The following is a 17,952-nucleotide window of genomic DNA, read 5'->3' on the forward strand; positions in this document are numbered from 1 at the left end:
TATAGATGCCGTGCATTTTAGGTGCTGCAATATTCTAATTCTGTGCTTAATAAACCTTTCGCTATTATTGTTATGTAAATCATAACTGCTTAATCAATGCATGTTTTTTTTTTCACTTTTGTTTTCTTCATAAAATCCCCTTATAATGTAAAGTATATATATATACACCTGCTCTATTGAAAAACTTGAGAACACACTCAGCTTAAACTTTACAATCCGAGCTCTCACAAAATAAATTACTATAAAAACAGTGTTTTTAAATAACCTAGAAATCGAAGAGGAACCACTAATAATTTAGTGGCAGTAGTTGTTTTTATCTGAGGTGGATTGGAACTCACGTCATGGGAACCATGGTCAGTCGTGTCACCAAGAAGAGTTGATCTTCATGTGTACGTGTCAGCCACAAAATCCTCCATTGCCAGGTTTATCTTTGTAAGAAAAAAATACCTTTTCCTCATCAGAAATTCAGATGATATACATCCGCTGAAAATATATCACTCTTTATTCCAATGTGTGTGCGTAAGATTAAGACCGAGTGGTGAGTTTTGACTACATAGGCAAGAACTAGGTGTGGTTTACATACCATAAAGAATCATTATGCGGCGTCAATAAAAAGTGAGTTTAATCTTAAGTTGGCCAGTATCTGGCGACTTTCAATCATGGCATGAAAATAACGTAGCCTACCTGCGCCTCGGTAATCATAGTGCCCAAGATCCTCTTTAAATTGCTGAAAGTTGGGCGCTGAGATGGTGAATTTTTCCAACACTCCTTCATAACAGTGTAGCTATGAAACAAACAAACACAAACTTTCCAGATGTTCCATGGAAAAATGAATCAGTGTTTGCCTATTATAAAGATGGAATATGCTATAATTATTATAACTATATTATAGTATCAGCGATTGTACAATGTATAATGGTTCAATATGCTCTATTGTCACAAAAAAAACATCCATTTCTTGTGTCTGTGACTATTTACTAGAAAATGTGAATAATCGTCTTCCTTTTTTAACCCTAGTATAAATATGCATGAGTGGGTCGGAACCCAAACCTATCAAGCCATGGTTGACCGATCGATATAAAAAAAAAAAAAGAACACATTCCACCAGACACAAACAAAACACATCCCTGGTAGCTCCACTCTGGTAAGGAGTTACCTGGTAGCTCCACTCTGGTAAGGAGCTACTTTGCATATTCATGAGTTAAGGGTTAAATAAGAATGGCAAAGTTAAGCTTGATTGAGTGTAAGAAAATGAGAAGGACATTGGTCAAAAGGTCGTTAGAATTCTAAGGAAAGTGAGGGTGTGGTCTCAATGATTCATATCAGAGTAGATACACAATCACTGCTCGGCTGCAGCGATACAATTTTTTTTAATACTTTAAGGCAATTCAGGCCCTCAGATTTTTTTTTCACAAGCAATCTGGCTTGTGAATTTGCAGCAGCCTAAAATATTCAAATCTCTAGATATTGTTCAAGCAAATTTCTGCCTGATTTTGTTTTCAACATTGGCGTGAGGGAGATAAGTCAGCAACATCGACCGTATCAGTAAACGTAGGTTGAAAATAAGTTAACTGTTCCACACTTTCATTAAAAGAGAAGAAAATGGTGTTTTCCCTTCATTATATTTATTTTTGTCAGATTCAACAGGATTGAGTATTGAATCTAAAATTCGAACGTTTGAAATAATTTAGATTAGCTGTATAATATGTTGATTGTTGCATACCTGATTTGTGTATCGGATGTCGATTTTATTTTTTTAACTGAATTGGAGAAGTAGTCTAAGTGACATAAGATGGCAATTTTGTGATATTTTGAGGATTAGTTTTGAAGACAATTTGAATTGTTACATTTTGTAAAGTAGCGAAATGAACAATTGATTGTTGATTCAGTGTGTTTTTCGAACTGTGACTCAAAATTACCGGAGAGAGCATACTAAAAGTTATAAATTTACAGGCAGCCAACTCTGGTCCTTTAATGGCACTAGAGTAGCAAGAGGGCTGATGGCAGCTTGCAGCATTTGACGTATCTCCTTAGGGTGCATGCCTTGCAATTACGAGAAAGACAGTTTATATGTATTTATATAAATGCTAAATTGTATTGTAATAATAATTGATGTCCTAGATAACTCAGTGGTGAGCCTGCTAATGAAGTCTGTATTTTGAATTTGATGTAACGAAAAATGTGATGTGAGATTGTCACTTAAAGCTTGGGAAATTATTTATATTTGTGACTTCATTCACACAGACCCTGCGGGGACTGGCTTTGCAAAACTGTCATATTTGTAGAAAGGAATTTGAAATTTTGATTCCAATCATACAGCGAAGTTTAGTTGCGTACTCACATATTTTGGAGAAGGTTAAATTAATAACTTGACAGTTTGTGAATCTTGGGTAGATTGAATCGTTCAGATTAGTCGGACTTTTTTTTACTGTAATTTGACTTGTGTGGATTGACTCGACATTCATTCATAGTCAGTTTGGATGCGATAGTCAAACACGGCTGTGACATTTACTACTTATATATTTGATTACAATTTACAAGTGGTGGACTTTAGAAGTATAATATCAAGCTTGACGTATTGTAGTAGGAAGGGGTGAATTCAGAACACAGAAGAATTTGTGGACAATAGTTTATTTACCATTGTCTATTAACAGTATATGAGAGGGGTTATACTGGCTCTGACATTATTATAACTATATTATAATATCAGTGATTGTACATTCTAATGATTGAATATGCTATATTATTACTATAATATAACAACTTGTTTGTGTTTGTTTGACAACGAATGTAAAATACATGTTTATACCTAGTCCCAGGGTGATTTGTAATCAAGTCATCACACGTTATTTCTCTCCCAGCCAATAAGTAAGTCCGTTACGGGACATGTCTTCCTGTCTCAATGCAAGGGCAAGTGAACTATGTCACAATTTCACCTGTGTAATCCCCTTGTGTAACCTTTGACCTGACTTAGAATCTACCCAATGATGGACTTGATTATAACGCTGGTCCGGAGAGAGAGAGATTCGATAGGCATGGTTAGCCTGATATCGTCTGGTTACTAGACTTCTCTGCCAGCTAAACACCACATTTCAGATATTGAGTTGATTTATGTCTTCAAGCCTGATTACGTAAGAAGTCCATTTACTCACAGTTGTTTGCTGCAATGGGAGGGACTGGGCAACCGAAAGCCCTCAACTAAGGTGTCAATTATTTCACTTGCGGACATTCCACGGTAGGGATGGGCACCTGCGAACATATAGTTACAATGGTTCGATTCGAATTAGACAAAACAATGCAAAGAACACTGTACCGCATAAGACATCGGAATATTAAGTGCAAAGTTCAATTTACAGAAGAAAACAAAATCTGCTTGTAGTTTGAAAACTCTGCTCACTGATCATCTTTACAAGACTATCATTTTGTTCTTCGCAAAGAGCAGACTCGAGGATGAACTTGGAAAAGCAATTTACGATTCGTTACTATGTGTGTTCTATAAGCTCATCGTAACTGACATTGTTATTTGGTAGGTTCCATTCCATAACAATTACGTAAGATACAATCACGAAGTCCAAATTTGCCAGGGCAATCTCTCTTCAAACTCTTTTGAAGCAATGTCCGCTATCTTGGGTTACCAATGACGAACGCGCAGTAAACGCACTTTTCGTTTTTGTTTTTGTTTTGAGCATTCCTATTCCTTAGATTTGGCAACATCCAAAGAATAATTGATATTGGGGACATTATTGATGACAGCGACAACAAAAATGCAACTGCAGAACGTGACGTTAGTTTGAACCAAAATGGTGGATTAGTTTTGCTTCATGTCGAATTGGCCAATGGGCATCTACTCCAGTGAGTAATGAGGTCAGTTAAACGTACCTAGAGTGACAATCTTTCACAGCAAGACACCAAAAGACCACACATCGCTCATCGTAGTGTACTTGTTCTCAACTAGACACTCCAAAGCAAGCCAGCGTACAGGAACCAATCCCTGAAATATTGAAATACAAACAGAGATAATTAAAAGTTCCTGGACAAGTGAAGTTTTGGATGTTATGATTTGGGATAAGGACACGGGGCCGAAAGTCAGTGCATGTAAACGTTCGCTAGTACCTTGTAAAGACGTTCACGAATTGTATGTAGGCTTGAGAAATCAAGGTCCTAGATCCCCAAGTTGACACATTTGATCACGAATGACAGACCGCCTCAACATTTTCCGCTTTGAAAAGTATTCAACTTAATAATGACATTTCATTGTGCTTACAGTGTTTTGTCTACAAACTAAAAGGCAGTAAAGAAGACCGTAATAGTCCACTGGTCTAACACTTGTAAAAGGCTCATGTCATGAAACGTAGTTGGGAATATATTTTGTTGCAACGTTCTTATCCTCTTAACTGTATGAAAACCAACTGACAATCCTTTTTAGATAAATCTATTGAAATGTGCACCTTTTTAAACATTATACAATTTCCCATACTTTTCCTAACGAATGAGGGAACTGTTGAAGTGAAGTCATTACAGGATGACACTGTTAACTTTAGGGGTTTTCTGTTAAAATTGTAAAACCTAAATGTGCTTATTGAAAACATTTGTGAGAAAACTTTGCTCATTGGTTTACCGTCATGTACTTAAACAACATTAAACAAAGTTACGACAGCAAAAATATCTTTAAAAAATTGAAAAATGTTGGTACTGAAATAGCTTCTGCTCATTAAAATAAAATATGGAAACTGGCATTAGCATAAAAAAACCAATATGCCTTAAAAGTGGAAACATGAAAATTGATAATAACGTTAAACGGGACACAAAGATGCATTTTCAAGTATTTCATTGAACATAATAACATCACATGGGCCCTTTGAATTAGAACACTTGGCATATTATTGACACCTAACAGTAACGTTCCTTCAAATGTTAACACATATGACTTCAAATCATAAAAGCAAGACAATTAAGGTGAACCTGGTAAAGCTGGACCCTTAGCCCACAAAATTCAACTCAATAGATTCCAAACGACTATTTGTTATAATGTAGTAACTAACTGATAATGTATCACCAACCGATAATGTCACACAAATTGACCGATACTGTATCACTAACCGATAATGTAACAGAAATTGACCGATTGTGTAGTAAATGTTACTACACTATGGGTCAATATTTGTTACATTATCTGTCCTAACCGATTATGTAAAACAAATTGACTGATAATGTAGTACATTTTTACTACACTATCGGTCAATTTCTGTTACATTATCGGTTAGTGATACAGTATCGGTCAATTTGTGTGACATTATCGGTTGTCGATATATTATCCGTTGGTTACTACATTATCAGTTGTAACACTATTATTGTGTCTTCTCATACAAATGTAACTACATCGGGCCGCATTTAGCCCATTCATTAGCGTGACGAGGTAATCCTTTAGGATAGCACTGCCCAGCTCACAAGTGATAGTGGGTGAGTCAGTCAGTCAGTGACGTGCACAGAGAATTATGTTGACTCTCCCTGGGTCCAGAAATAAGAAACAACTCCATATCAGTCGAGAAAGTAGAGGAGTATTGATATATGTTACTACTGATATCAAATTAGGTGTTGAGTCTGGCTCAGTGACATTGCTATAATTAGGCCTATAGTTAATTTACCAGGGATGTTTTCTCATATTGTGCAGTCTCAGAAATGTCACGTGCCAATCCAAAGTCCGACAGTTTGCACACAAGGTCGTCGCTGAGAAGGATGTTGCGAGTAGCCAGGTCACGGTGAATGCACTGCCAAGAGCATGGAAAAAGAACTTAACACAGTTAATACGTGGTAATCGACCAATCATCTCTATTGGCTGTGTAGACCCTATTTTGTTCATGCATTTCTTGCTTAGTGCCTTTCGTGATACTCAATTTATGGAAATTGGATAACAATGTTTGTTTTTGCCTGTAAATGTAATTTTACTCCTACTTTGAGTCTTTCAATAGGTTCAATTCTTAGTACTGGTTCTGATTTTTTTTCGTAAGAAACAACCACAATATTTTTGTTCAGATATTTTGGTGAGAATCCTATGTATTCCGCAGCCATCTTGGAGTTTTTTTTCAGTTCATTTTCAATATGCAACACGCCATGCGCTAAAGGTCTGTTCATGCAATGTGGAACAAAAGCATACACCTCAAAGCGGGTAGCAGGGCAACTTTGAAGTTTGTTATCTGCTCTTTTGTTTTGTAATGAAAAGTTGCTTCTATTTCGATTTGACCCACTTACCCCCATGAAAGAGAGGTATTCCATTCCGGTGGCAATCTCAAAGGCAAATGTCAAGAGTTGGAAAGGGCAAGCAGGCTGTGCGCCCTCAACGGCACCATCTCTCCAGGCGTCTCTCTTCGCCCTCAGGTAATCCTGTAAGTTGCCCCCGGATATATACTCCAATATCAGGCAAAAAGGTTCTGTAGATGTCAAATAGTGAGAGCATTTGGAGCGAACATTTATCCCAAGTTGCGTGCATGCATTGACTTTAAGTCTGTACCTACTGGACTGGCTGTTACGCTGATTGGCCAATGCGCCTACAAGCAAGTGTTCTGCCATCTTGTATCACTAAATATAGGTCTTTTTGCTTTCACCCATTGATTATTTTTTTCCAACTTTCAACGACAATTTCCCTAAGGCCAAAAAATGTCTTCGGTTTCTGGTATGGTGCTTGCCCCAAAAATGGTGCGGCGACACGGTTTCTTTTTTTTTTGGAGACATCATCTTACATAGAAAAAAAAACGTTTTAATTTTGCCGACGCACATGGTTACGGCGACGCGCGCGCAGACCAGAAACCGGACCCCTTTTTTTGGGAGGGGGGGGGGGAGCAATACACTATTCAATTGTGTTCGGATGTTGGCCAGTCCTACAGGAATAGTATTGTTTACCCGGTCATAAAATACATTTCCGTAACTCTGAATAAGAAATACACCACCTACCCGTAAACCAAATGCGTTTACTTTGCCTATGTCATGACAGATCCAACACGGCGGACGCTTTGTCAATGCATGAGCATTGTCGGCTAGTGTGTGCAAGTATACAATTTCCCAAAAGGTCAAACGGGGTTAAAGGTTGATCACTATAAAAACAATAATAAATCAAAAGAGAAATAAGCCAGCAGGAAACCAAACTGAAAGTGTGTCATTGTTTACTCGATGTGTCACCTATTTCTTCCCTGGAAATGAAAGCAGGATCTTCCCTTAGCAGGAAATGAACGGGGTAATAATGCTTGAAACAGTCAGTCCCGAAATTGGGTTGTACTTTAAGCTTTAAAACACACATTTGATATTGCTTCTCAATACCAAACAAATACAGTTTATTTTGATTTGGCAAAGCACAGATGTCATCGAATAAATCAGTGTTTGTATAACACTTGTGCGTTATTATTTTTTTCAAATGGAAACACGCTAATACAAAACTCTGCATAGTGTTCTTTTTTTCACTCCCAGCCTCAACCAAAAGTGGATTTCGCTGATAAATACCATTATCTATATAACGTCCTTTTGAAAAGGGGTGACAACGATTGACCAAAACAATATTAGTTTATATATGTTCAACGCTCATAGTTGACTTACGCGTTTCCATGCAATAGCCCAGCATGGACACGATGTTGGGGTGGTTCATTAGATCTTTCTGTATCGCAACTTCCTTTTTGAAATCAGCAATCACATCCGCATCAGGCGACTCTGAAGCATAATAATCTCAAATGTTATTTTATTATTATTTCGTTACGTATGTCCCATACGTAACGAAAGTTTAAACTTCTACGATATGCATGGATTTCTGTTTGTTTGTTTGTGTTTATTTATTTTTTTTTTTTATTTTTTTATTCTACTGTTGGAGATCTGCAAGGAGAATACCCACAAGATTTGTCATGTTATTAGTCTTTGCGATGACAATGTAACTAAAGAAAACATGGTGTTACGTATAAGGCCAACAAAAAATAACGGGGACCTCTACTTAAAGGTGTCATATATTTACCTTTACTTCATTCCTTTGTTGATTTGTCAAACATTTCGAGTGATGTCTCAATTGAGCAAAATCAATTGAAGTCAGCTACTGACAATAATTTGTAGTTGTCATTTATACCAATGCAAAAAGAGGCATTTAATAACAAAAGAATGGGGACCACTTGTTCCCATTACATGATCTGGCAAGTATAGCTTTATGGTTTGTCATTTCAATGCAATTATCCTTATTTCCTTTCTTCTCAAAGATAGATTAGGCCTGAAGCAAACTATACCAACCCAACAAATACAAAACTAGTCTGAAGTCATGTTAGTAATGTACTTGAATGGCAATTGAAATAGGTAAGAGGCAGCAGGGACATGACATTTACCAAACCTTGGATGTAAAATGTATAGACTCGTATACACATGAATTTATATTCAGAAATTATTTGAAAACACCGCATACAAAGTGATATAAATTCAGGCATCAATATAAACATGATGAATAGAAAAACTTAATAAATGCACATACTCTAAATTCGAAAGGGTAAAAATATACTTGAATCGAGTGAAAATTCACTCCATCCAACTATAACTAGGGACACGAAGTTTTCAAGTAAAATGCATTAATGCATTCGCAACGATCAAGTTTTCAATGTGAGTTTCGTCTATGAACGATTATTTTTCAAAGTATCAGTCTTAAATTAGGGTGATTTTCACTCAAACTGATTGTGTTAAAATTTCAAGGGAGCATCCTTCCTTACTTTTGAGTATTTTGACGGCCACGTCTGACTTGATTCCTGGACGGTATATGCCATCGGCCGTGGCTCGGTACACCAGGCCAAAGTTACCGCTGCCTAGCACCTCATGCAGGGCGATCCTCCCACGAGGAAACTCGTAGTCATTCTGTGATTGCTCGATTGTCTCTCGGGATCCATCGGTAGCAGACATCTCCTGGATCATACAGTACAAATAACTTCTGTTTTCAACTTACTTTTAGGCAATGAAGAATCAAAATGGAAGATAAACAATAATAAAAATGGAACATTAATCACAGTCTTGATACTTTAGTTATATCGATGGAAAACTGAGTGTGTCAAACACAAGTGTCTAAACATTGCTGTCTTAAAAACGATTGTACATCACCTCAGTAATTTGACTGCCGAGGCTCATGCTCTTTGAAAATAAGTTGAACTATATCCTGCCATCAGTTTGACTTCTTTTATAAATTGACAGTCAAATACTCTTAAAATGTCAAAACGACCCGGCAACCGGGATCTGTTTGGAGTTATCCTTATGAGCTTAACAGATGACACTTTGTGGGATGAAAATTACACTCCTCTGGATTTTCGAGGTCCTTAACACACGAAAATATTGGCAAAAGTGTCATTTCGACCCAAGGAATGAATTATTTGAACCTTGAATACTTTTAGGTTAAAAAAAGTATGAACTCGCCGATTCCAGGCCTAAACTGACTAGAGTGTAAAAAGCAGATACAATCATGCAGGGGATACAAAAGGTGATCGAAATATAATTAAGAAAAACATCAAATGTAAATTGCAATTTATTCAAGTTGGCCTACTTTTTTTTCTCTACTAAACTCTACAAAATAGCACTGAATACATACTGTCAAGTTAATTTCGTTTGACGTTGCGACCTCCTCCTTGGCACGAGCATGCTGGTATTTTCGTCTCCGGATGCAGAATATTGCTACGGCAACGCAGATGATAACAAAAGACGTTACAGGAATAACGACAACAACCACCAAAAACATGTGCATAAGCCTTGTGACGTCACTGATTGGGTCATCGGTTGTTGACAGAAAAGTGGTGGCTCGTTCAGGGGTCGATGTGCCGAGATCTGGGGGAAATGAATGAAAATGTGTTTAATTTTAAATTCCAAAATGTTAATTAGGAAACTTTTTTTTCAATGCCTCTCAACACATGTGGGCCATACTTCAGCCTCCACTTTAAAGGAACTATTGACAGCGAATCACTGCTAACGAAACGCAGCTAGTAAGGAATCTTTAGACCATTAGTTTCACGAAAAGACTTCTCAAACATATACTAAAGTAGGTCAGTGCTTAAAGGTATAGTATAGGCCTAACTTGTGTGCTTATATTTACGGTATTTTTGCCAACACTTACTTACTACAGGAATAGTGACAACAGTGTACATGATGGGAAGCCTTGTGACGTCATTGACTTTGTCCTCGGTTGTTGACAGAAACGTGGTGGTTCGTTCAGGAGTCGATGTTCCTAGATTAGAAAAAGAAATGCATTAAAAAGTCTATTAAAATTAAATCCCAAAATTTTAATGAGGAATGGTGTTCTTTTTTCCGTGCCTCGCAATCATGCGGGCCATGCTTCAGCCTTCACTTTAAAGAAACTATTTTCAAGCGAATTGCTGCTAACGGAAAGTTTGTTAACTTTACAGAAGCCATAATAATTCTAGTAAGGAATCTTTGGACCTTTAGTCATGAAATTATCCCAAGCTTTCATGCCTCAAGATTTTCTCAATTGCAGAGCTAATGTTTGCCTAGCTGTTTTTATAGAAATTACTCCATTCATTCTTCAAACCCTTTCACCCCAGTCTGGGACAATAATGACCGTTACTTAACTTGCACTTACTGGGAGTATCAATTGAAAGATACACTGCTACCTCTCCGTATGCTCTGTTACCCGGAAACAATACCTTGCATATTATTCTGCTCGAGGAGTGATCCTCCGTGATATTCAAGCAGATTTCAGTTGACGCCTCCCTGTACATGTTGTTTCCAATCAACCTATCACAAGTGGTCTTTATTTGTTCTTGTTGGCCCTCTTTTTCGATAAGCCACGTGGTGTGATTGGCTGGATTTATAATACCAGACACGTTACACCTGAATCGGTAGGGGCGACCAATCTTTACGTCAACCTTGTCCTTGACTACTGTGGAGTCCATCTCAAGAGTGAGGCTCGTTGCACGTTTGTCTGAAATAAATAAATAAATAAATACATAAAAACATTGCTGATATTTCTTTCCCTTCCGTCTGACTAACTGCTTATTTCACTTTTGACTAAACGTTTTTGTTCAGACTGTTCCTCCCCTTTCAACCTTTATTATGGAATTAGTAGTGAGGCCAATGTAATCACAGTTAATGGACAATATACATGTATTTTCAAAACGATAGCCAGGATTTTGTAAATGGAGTATTAATCAGTGGGACAAGATAATAACAGTTTTGTCAGGTCCCTCTCCTCTAACGTGCTGATATTGGGCCAGTTAATAAAAACAACCGTATACACATTCAAACGACCAACGTTGAGAAATCCAAACATTCAGACACTGATTTTATTTTGTTTGTTTTTTGTTGGGTTGTTGGGTTTTTTTTTAATTGGTAAAACACATCAACAACTGTATGGAAGGCACAAAGGTCTGACACGAAAGTTGAGTGTAAATAAGAAAGTTGATTAATATGCTGATAAAACATGTTTTTGTGGGGTTTTATTGTGGACTGTATTTTCTTTTGGCCCCGTACTTGTTTTCAACGATCGAAGTGTTATGCAACTTACATAAGACCACAAGGTTCAATGATTTGCGAGATGAATGCAAGCCAGTGATTGTGACGTCAGAGTAGAAGTTCCCCTGTGAAGCAATGTAATATTGGTGCTTTTGCTCTCCATCATCGTTTGAGTACCGAATAAATCTTCGCCGTCAAGAGTCCAGCTAACGTAATACGGGTTCTCCTTCACTGCTGGAGGTGTTGCTGTGCATGTAAACTCTGCATTTTGACCCTCTAGGTAATACTGACTTGTCCCTTTAAGTCTAAGTGTCACGTCTGCAGCATAAACTTTTAAAATGGAGATAAAAAAAATATCAGTCCAGGTAAAAGCAAAATCAAATAAAAACACAAAAATATTGTAAAAAAAAAAAAAAAACGCGTGACACGCATTTTAAGGATATTTCTATTTAAAGCAAAACTTCTTCAATGTTTTTTTTTTCTGAAGGTCTTAGCACCCTCGAATGATTACAATAAAAAGGAAAACAAACACACGACATGCATAATGTGAACATTTACATCAAAATATGGTTTCCAAATATTGTTAATCGTCTACTGCCAAATTAAAGCTACAGTCCATCATTATGCACCTATCCCAAAAGTAACTGACGAAGGTAGTGTTAAAAAGCTTACTTGGCTTAAAGATAGTAAAGGGACTAAACTCCCTGTGAAATTATTCTTTCTGGCATGGTGTCATTTGAAGAAAACATTGAAAGAAGGCAATTTCCAACGATGCGTCTAAAGACGCATTCTTGGAAATGTCCGTTAGTAGTTAGTTTTTTAATTCGGCGAAGCAAGCAGGTCATTGACAATAGGCACACGCGCGCGCGGTTGCTATAATTCGTCGGTTAAGTGCACGACATCGCGTAGCTGCAATCGGCTGAATGAGAACGTGTCCCGAAGAATTCGGGCGTGATTCAAAACACGACTCGCCAACTTTTGATTTGAAATCGAGATCCTAAAATATTGTTTTTCTCGGAATATACAGTATTTACTGAGCTAAACGTTCAACAGGTCATTTGTTAAGCACCATATTTAAGATTTTAAGAACTTGTCTTGCTTCAAACGAACATAATGCATACATTTACAAATGATGTATCATGTACTCTACATTTAAACATTATTTTCATCAACCAATTCAACTGAACTTACCTGAGCGGAGGCAGCCCACGAAAAATGGAAAAAGCGAGTTAAAATCAAGAAGTGCCATGCCAGTGCGAAACAAAATATGCAATCTTTGAGGATATGGCTTTCCCGTTTGCAGAACGGCAATTTTTTGCATGCAGGCCTAGAATCTGCAGACTCGGAGATGGCATCCATTGAAGTTTTACTTTCATAATGAGAGTAATGATTCTCATTAAAAAAAAAAAAAATAATTGAAAACATTTCCGCGTTGGCATTGCGTTAATATAAGTGACCTGCCATAGCATAATGATGAAATAACCCCCTCCTTTGACTTTTGACATTATGTACATCATGTTAAAAGCGCAAATCATTGACTTTCCAATGATATCACATTTATTTCCGTAGATTAAGTTTTTTTCTTGGATTCCTTGGCTACTCATAAATACAAAACAATCAATGTCGATTTTGACAATATTTTGTCTAGTATATCCGGCTTCGGGAATTGAAAAAAAAACCTCAAAACAGGGTTTTGGGGAACATTCCTCATTTTGCCTCGGTAGGTCACATAATCACACACTTGCTTGGGTTGTCTGTTGGGTTGTTTGTTGGGTGTTTAGTTGTTTGTTTGTTTGTTTGTTTGTTTGTTTGTTTGTTTGTTTGTTTGTTTGTTTGTTTGCTTGCTTTTTACACACTGAAATATTTTGTTCTTCGGAACGTCACTTTCTCTTTCCAATGAAGGCCCTACATTTTCATGAAGGTTTGGTTTTAGACGATTTTTGATTGCTACCTGCCTGTCCTGTCATGAGATGCTTTATTGTTCAAGGTCTTTCTTTTTTAATCCGACTTACTGAATTTCACTTAGTTGCTTCAGTCTCGCCTTGGCCCAAAAGTTTGAAATAGGATTGCTGTGTATATATTATACGCCAACGAATGGGCTACATCGGGTCTACTGTGTAGGCAACCCGCTTTACTAGACTTGCCTTGGCGTATTAGTTTGAGAAAAGGAACGGACTGAGAAAAGTCAACTCGGGGCCAAAGTGAATTCTTGAAGTGTAATGATAATGTATTATTAATTATGTAAATGTTTGATAATTAAGAAGTTTTGTTTTAATTTTCTTTCTCGTTTCACGGCAAAGCCCCGTCTGGGGGTCCTGGATTGAAACACTTAAACAATGCAAATTGCAGGAAAATACATTAAAAACCGATTGGTTATTAAAAAGTACGGTACATAATACACAGAGAAAATTACATTTTACAAATTAGTAAAAAAAAACAAGGATTTAACCAAATCTCCAATTATACATAGCATGAACCAACTAGATAAAGCAGTAAATCAACATCAATAATTAAATCAGCTGCATGTTTTGCTAATTCGACTTAACCGATGACAGCGCTAAAACGACACTGTAAAAATGGTGCTCAGATTTTAAACACTTCAGTTTTTTTCACATGTCTAGTCTGACACATGTTTATGGCTTTGTACAGTATGGAAGCCTGACAGTGACATTAATAACTGATAAGAGAGTCCAAAGTATACGGTTCGATTTTCGTATACAGATAATAATGACATTGTGATGAAAGTGTGCATTGAAACTGTCATTTGACTTCATTCCGATAAATCATTTATATTTATTTTTCACAATTTATACTTCATGGTACTAATGGGCTTTCGTTTGACACACATCAATAAATCTTAACACAAACTTAAACAAGTGGGTAAAAAAGTGTTTAAACTCTAAACACAGTTTTGACAGTGTACTTTGCGACTAGAACTTTAATAACTTCAATACAATATAAAAAATAATCTACGAGTTAAATAATCTGATCCCCTTTTCTGAGCCATCATCCAATTGTCACCTATAACATGCCATTGCGTGCATGATTTTCAAACCACACGTAATGTAATTAACCGGGATATTTGTTTATTCCCAAACAATAAATTGTTCATCCAAAAAGAGCACAAACATTAGCCACACATCTCAAGAGTTGTTTTTTGTCCAGGCATCAATGAATAGATGCTGATATATGACCTCCGGCATGTTAACCATGTAGCTGGGACAATAGAAAAAACATAGAAATGTGAGTAGTCTTGATTCCAGGCTGACCTCACAGCAATATGGGTTTTAGATTGTGCACAAGTTTGTGTAATCCTTTCACCGCAATTCTGAGCAAGCACCTGAGGCCTGTCAAGTGACACTGAAGGACCTATCCTGATCCATACTAGGATCTTCTACTGCGTGACCTCCAGCATGTTTACTATGTAGCTGGGACAATCTAAAACATAGAATGTGATTGGACTTAATTCCAGGCTGGCTCAGAAAAGCGTTATACTTTCATGACTCGTATGATTAAACAATATACAGCTTACGAAGCAAGACATGGGTTTTTACTATGTACATCATGTTTATGTTTAAAAACAATTTAGTAAGGTTTAGGGGCGGTGTATGCAGGTTGAAACCCCTTAAGCGTCAATTATTTACTAAAACCTGTAATCCATTTCATATAGTTATAGTTTTCCTTTCTCTATTATAACAAACTTGTTTGCTGAATCTACCGAGTTTACATTATTGAGATCGACTGAGAACTGAATTTGGAATGGAATCAGGGTTCCCGACAGAAATTTGGATAAAATAATGAAATTCCACGACAAAATTAGGGCTTTCAATTACCAATCCCCTATCAGTCTTGGCATCTGAAACATAGGAACATACTCCAGTAAGCCATCACTCTGAGGCAAGGGACATCACACCCTTTCTGTCTCCCAGTGTGACACAGGACCACTGACAGCGGCAGCGCAATACGGGGCATCATCCCTCACCCCACACGAGTCTTCCTTGCAAGCCAAGCCCCCCCCCCCCAGCTTTTCGTTTTTTTTGCACGGCATAATAATGGTAGAGCCTGGCCACTGAACACCACAAAACAAAACATCACAACGATACATTGTACGGAGCATACGTGATACGCACAAAGAGGAAATAATACAGGCTAATAAACTAGAAATAATATATGCCTATAGGCCTATAAAAGTAGAAGCATATGCCAAGGCCTATCAGACGGCCACACCCTAATACGCATCATCATCATCATCATAGGCTGTGCACAATTCAATGATATTTTCCATGACTATTACTTGGAACATTCACATCCCATGAGTCACATGGGCGTTGCCAGGATTTTTTTTAGAGGGGAACAACACTTTTCCCCCACCCCCAAATCCCTGTACATCTCGCTTTCTCATTTTTCGAGGGTGGGCACGGACATTTGCCCCCCCCCCCTCCGACCCATATAAATAAACAGCAATATGACTAAGCCCCCACCTCCCCCCCCCCCTTGCCCTCCCCCCTCGCGACGCCCTTGATGACTCATAACATAATAACAGACTTGCATGACCGTTCATGAAAGCTTTCAATTGCAGTATTTTGCAATTGTTAATAACTCCGAGGACCCGTTACCGTTAACCCCGCCGCACACGAGAGCTACGCTACGTGCTCAGCACGTAGCTCACACAATATCCCCGTGTGCGGTGATTTTTTTTTTTTTTGCTGAGCTACGCGCTGAGCTAAAAAGATTAACCAGCCAGTATGCATTTTGCCTCGCGAGGCGAGATAAATCAAACATGGGAGATATTTGCCTCAGGGCCTCGCGAGGCAAAAAAAAAAAAATAACCGGAAAGTCACAGCACACCGGGATATTGTGCAAGCTACATGATGAGCAAACGGCCTCGAATGACATTTTGCTCAGCACGTAACTCTCGTGTGCGGCGGGCTCTATTAAAGCAGCGGAGAAGAGATGGGCTACGTTAACATTAACTGGCAACAATTTAAAACAAAATTGTGTTTCCTCTTTTGTTTCCAAAATTGGGAGAATTCCCTTACATGTATTTTGATTGAATTTTTCTCCCATCGACAAAAGACTGCACATGACGATTTAGAGTGGAATTTATTCGATCGCATACATCGATTGTTTACTTGAGCTTCCCTTCCATTCCGATTTCTTTCAAAGTATTTCAATCTACCGGTGAAGCCCCCCCCCCCCCACACCCCAATCGCCTCTTCCCTTGAGCTTTCACTATTTTTGTATGTTTTAAAGTCGTGCCTATTTTTCCCTAAATGGAACAGAGACAGCATGTGATACTGCGGCGTGCGCCCTGGTCGTCTTTTGCCCGAATATAATACGAACCAACAAATATATGTATACATGTAGATGTCATTTATACAAACACAACATTAAACAAATCTCGACAATACAATATTAAGGCTAATATTTCACATTATGATCGTAGTTATATACAAGATTATGTTATCAGTTTTTCCTACTCGAGCATAGTTTTCCCTTAACAAGTACACAAGAACCCGAACCAGCTGCAGTTGATTACTAGTCTACCGTTTGAGATTCGGATACCGCTTCAGGCGACGGTCATCTGCGGAAGAATGAAAACGCAAGTTTACCATTATTTTTGAAGTCATAATTTTGTATTCTCTCAATTCAAAACACATTTTAAGTTTACATAATTATGTTAAAAAAATTCAGGTATATGTTCTTAGGCTAGAACAATAATGTAAAGGTCCATTTAGTTTTTAGTTATGGCCAAAAGCTCCAACACAATTAATTTTGTTTCCCCGTACTCGACCGTTTTGTGAGCTAGAAATCTTTATTTTCTACCTACAGCCTAAAAACAGATTGGTTAACATAACCAATCATTGGTTAAAATAACCAACAATTGGTTAATATGTGTCCCAACCAATCGATCGGTTGGACACATATTAACCAATTGTTGGTTATTTCAACCAATGATTGGTTAAGTTAACCAATGTTGTTTTTAGAGTGTAGTGCAACATACCTTGTTTGTGCGGATTCTGATCTTTTAGAATTCGTTGCGTTTGTGATAAACGTGGCTTCTTCGGTTTGACTTTGCGGTCTATTTCTTCGTCTGCCGATTCTGCCTCCATTTCGTCTTCTACAACAAATAATACAGCCAAAGAGACAATTATTCTGTCAGTCACTACTCACTCACTTCTTTCTTAATATTTCTTTCCTGAAAGTTTCAGATATAAATGCCACACAACACAGAACGTATACCTCCGATCAAAACGTATCCAAACGCTATAGTAAAACAGGGTACATGTACAATTTCGTTTTTGAAATTATCTGCCCTATCGAACAGAATCATCCGTGACAAAATTGTAGCACGCTTCTTACTCCACTTGAAACTTTCTCGAAGGATAAATATGGACATTTTTAAGTTCGGATCTTTATCAGAAACTGCTTCGACCACATGTTAATGCCAAGAGTGTTAATGCCAAAACGGATTTAACAAAAAAAAACCGA

At 37.6% G+C, this 17,952-nt stretch overlaps 1 pseudogene; it reads right to left on the reverse strand.

Moving 5' to 3' along the window:
* Nucleotides 1–383: 383 nt before the first annotated feature.
* Nucleotides 384–15,432, reverse strand: LOC119728176 (annotated as a pseudogene).
* Nucleotides 15,433–17,952: the final 2,520 nt, after the last annotated feature.

Source organism: Patiria miniata, unplaced genomic scaffold, assembly GCF_015706575.1.
Source record: "Patiria miniata isolate m_02_andy unplaced genomic scaffold, ASM1570657v1 HiC_scaffold_1, whole genome shotgun sequence".
Lineage (NCBI taxonomy): Eukaryota > Metazoa > Echinodermata > Asteroidea > Valvatida > Asterinidae > Patiria > Patiria miniata.